The 3,801-nt window shown below is 42.5% G+C and overlaps 1 non-coding gene across 1 annotated transcript; it reads right to left on the minus strand.

Annotated features, from left to right (window-relative positions):
• Positions 1-1,229: 1,229 nt before the first annotated feature.
• On the minus strand, positions 1,230-1,364 carry LOC132655669 (small nucleolar RNA SNORA17). Its single transcript, XR_009593456.1, has one exon. It is a non-coding gene; the product is annotated as a small nucleolar RNA SNORA17 (small nucleolar RNA).
• Between the last annotated feature and the right edge of the window lie 2,437 nt (positions 1,365-3,801).

A 3,801-nucleotide genomic window follows, 5' to 3' on the forward strand; every position in this document is an offset into this window, starting at 1 on the left:
TCATTGCAGTGACTCTCTGGTCTGGTACAAGGCCTCTGGCCTCTGGCTTCTGCTACACAATCAATCCTGGAACCTCACTGGACTGACTCTCTGGATATTGAGTTGTTACCTTGTGTCATGAGATTCTGAGATTTTGGATCTGTACTCCAGCAGTTCATTGATAGGATAGATATCGGGGTTGTTGACAGCCATGAACTAGGCCTGAGATGTATCTGCGCTGGTCCCACCATTGATTTCCCCACACTCAAGCTCTTGCAGCTTGCTCACCTGCAATTCCCAAATCCACCGCCAGCTTTCCTGTTCTGCCCAGGCAAGGCACAATGCCTGATCTGTAGCTGCAGCAGCTAAGAGGCAGCTAAGAGGCTTGCTATCATGACCTTGTCAGGGGCAACTCTTCTTTGTCCACACCACACACTACATGAAAGATAAGTGGTAGCTCCATATTTCTCATGCTACTATCTTTGGCCAGGTTACCTACAGTTTTACAATGCCCTGTTCCTCTCTCCAAAGTACCGCAACTGGCTAGGGGTAAGGTCATCTCTCCTGCTCTCATGTCCTGACAGCTAGACTTTCCAGGATGCCTCACTCCGGGGTTGAGCCAGTTCTGTACTGACTCCAGACAACAACATGTTTCTTAGAGGTAGCCCAGACCAGGGATGGTCAACTGGCTTTGAAGGTACAAGACCCCTGCTTGTGCAGGTCCAGGCACCCAGATGTAGCCCTTGTTGGAAGCATATGCCAGATCCCATCATGGTCCCTGGTGGTATAACCAGCCATTCATGTCAGGATGTTCCTCACCATCCTCTAGGAGTCTCTAGTTCTGTCTCGTTTCATTGTGCCCACAGTCTTCTGTTTCTCCCTCTCTTCTACCTATTCACTACCCACTAGCTCCTTTCAGTGGTACTGGATCCTTGACTGTCTGAGGTCATCCCAGGAGTCATCTCAGAACTACTCTACCCTGCTCCTACATATAGCTCAGGGCAAGGGCCATCTCTGCATGCTCTGCCCCACCACCCCAAACAGGTCTGCAGAGCACCTGGCTCACTGCCTGCTCCCTGTAGGGCTCACTTGAGTGGGCTCATGCAAGGGACATCTGTCTTGAGCTCACATCTGCCCAGGACTGAGGTCCCAGTTGGGCCTCTTCTAGTCTCTGTCTTGCTCCCCATCCTGGGATCCTGGGAACCCTTGGCACTGAATTGGTGGTAGTCTGAGGTTGAGTTTTTACAGGGAATGTTAAGCTACATTTAATCATTCAAATGTCCTTAGGTCAGAATGCTGAGCCTAGACATTGCCTTTCTCTTCTCTGCAACCTACAGAGGCACCTATGACACAGCATCAGTACCTGAAAGGCCTCTAGGTGCAGGTGTATTTTCTTTTTATAATTTTTGAAACCTTTATTTATTTTTATTACAATTTATTCACTTTATATCTCTGCTGAAGCCCCCTCCCTTGTCTCCTTCCATTCCTACCCACTCACTCTTTCCCCCCATGCTCTTCCCCTAGGCCCCTGATAGGAGAGGTCCTCCTCCCCTTCTATCTGACCCTAGCCTATCAGGTCTCATCAGGTTGGCTTCATCATCTTCCTCTGTGGCCTGGCAAGGCTGCACCTCACCAGGGAGAGGCGGTCAAAGAGCTGGCCACTGATTTCATATCAGAGACAGTCCCTGACCCCTTACTAGAGAACCCACTTGGAAACTGAGCAGCCTATGGGCTTCCTCTGAACAGGGTGTCTAGGTCCTATCCATGCAAGGTCCTTGATTGGAGTGTCAGTTTCTGCAGGACCCCCTGGGCCCAGATTATTAGGCTCTGTTCTTCTCCTTCTGGAGTTCCTGTCCTCTCCAGGTCTTTTCAGCTCCCTCTTCTTCCATAAGGTTTCCTGTGCTGTGCACAAAGTTTGGCTATCAGTGTCAGTATCTCCTGCGATACTCTGGTGGATAGAATCTTTCACAGGTCCTCTGTGGAAGGCTCCTGTCCTGTTATTGTCTTCTCCTACTTCCAATGTCTATCCTGTTTATTCTTTTGAATGAGGATTAAGCATCTCCCCTAGGGTAGTCCTTCTAGTTAGCTTCTTTGTGACTATAAAATTTAATATGTTTATCCTATATTATATGGCTAATATCCACTTATAAGTGAATATATACCATATGTGTCTTTCTGCTTCTGGGATACCTCATTCAGGATAATCTTCTCTAGATCCCACCATTTGCCTACAATTTTCATGATTTCCTTGTTTTTAGTTGCTGAGTAGTATTTCATTGTGTAAATGTATCATACTTTCTGTATCCATTCATTCATTGAAGAATCTAGGTTGTTTCCAGATTCCGGCTATTACAAATAGAGCTGCTCTGAACATAGTTGAGCAAATGTCCTTACTCAGTGGTGGGGCATGTTTTGGGTATGTACATAGGAGTGGTATCTTGATGTAGCACTATTTCTAATTTTCTGCTAAAGCACCAGATTGATTTCCAAAGTGGTTTTACAAGGTTACATTCCAGGTGTCTGTGTTCAAAGGACAGAGAGAAATCATGTGGATCTAGATGGGAGGGGAAGTTTGAAGCAGCAGGAGGAAGGGAAATCATAATCAGAATATATTATGTGAAAAAATATTTTCAATGAACAGAAATAATTGAAAAAAAAGAAAAGAAAATACCAAACTAAAAGTCATCATTCTAGTAAGCAAACAAACAAGCAAAGAACTGTATTGACCAGAACTACAATTTGTAAAATTCTTTTTTTTTTCCTCCAAGTAGTTCATCTGTCAAGATTTGGTAGTAAAATTTTCCATAGGGAATGGAAGATTTGCGAAGGCAGGGGTGTCCAGGTTCATCGTTCAAAGTATTTCTGTAAGACTGTGTAAATGAAAGTTGATAACTTTGGTACAGTTTGAATATATGATATAGAGATCCGCTTTAGAGTCGGTAGCTACTTAATAAACGAATCAAAATCTGGCAAGTGATTTTCATGTAGAAAATATCAGGAAAACACATATTTTTAGCAAGTAATTGGTTCCTCAAAATATAAATCAAATGAATACTGTCAGTATTCCCATGAAGAACACTTTTAAGTAAGATACACCTCAAATTCTACTTAATCATTTCTAACTGGAATTGTGTTGTAATAGCCCCAACTACAGTTGGACAGCCACTAGTTTATTTTAGTAAAAAAGTTAATAATGTCAATCTCATAATGACTGGGATTGTTTAACAAGATTATGTCACTCAGGAACAGACTTCCAAAGAAGGAGAGAAATTAGTCAAAAGTAGAGCTCTGCTATTTTCTATCATTTAAATATCCTTAGGTTTAGAACAGACCTTCAAGGTGACTGAGGATGAGACAACAAAATGGTTTGATTATTTTTTTTTAATTTTAGGCTTCCTATGGGTTCTAATGTGGTCATAAATTTAATTTGCAACACTATTATTACAATGATATTGTGCATCTACTTAGTGCACTAGTATTCATTAGAAAACTTTGCAGTACAAAAACTCTGAATTAGCCTCATACATTTTTATAGTGGTTTTCAGAGTTTGCTTTCTGTTTCAAGAATAAAATCTTAATCAGAACCAATCCAAAAGGAAAGGGTTTATTTTATTTTATTGTCTCAAGTCATAGTCCATTACTAAGAAAAGTCAGAGCAAAAACTCTAGGTAAGAACCTGGAGGCAGGATCTGAAGCAGAGACCAGGGAAGAAGGCTGCATACTAGTTTGCTGCCCCAGGACCACCTTCCTAGAATTGGCACAGTCACAGTGTGCTGGTCATAATTACCCCAAAAGATATGACCACAGATCAGTTTACTATTG

This window comes from Meriones unguiculatus, chromosome 7 (assembly GCF_030254825.1).
Source record: "Meriones unguiculatus strain TT.TT164.6M chromosome 7, Bangor_MerUng_6.1, whole genome shotgun sequence".
Classification (NCBI taxonomy): domain Eukaryota; kingdom Metazoa; phylum Chordata; class Mammalia; order Rodentia; family Muridae; genus Meriones; species Meriones unguiculatus.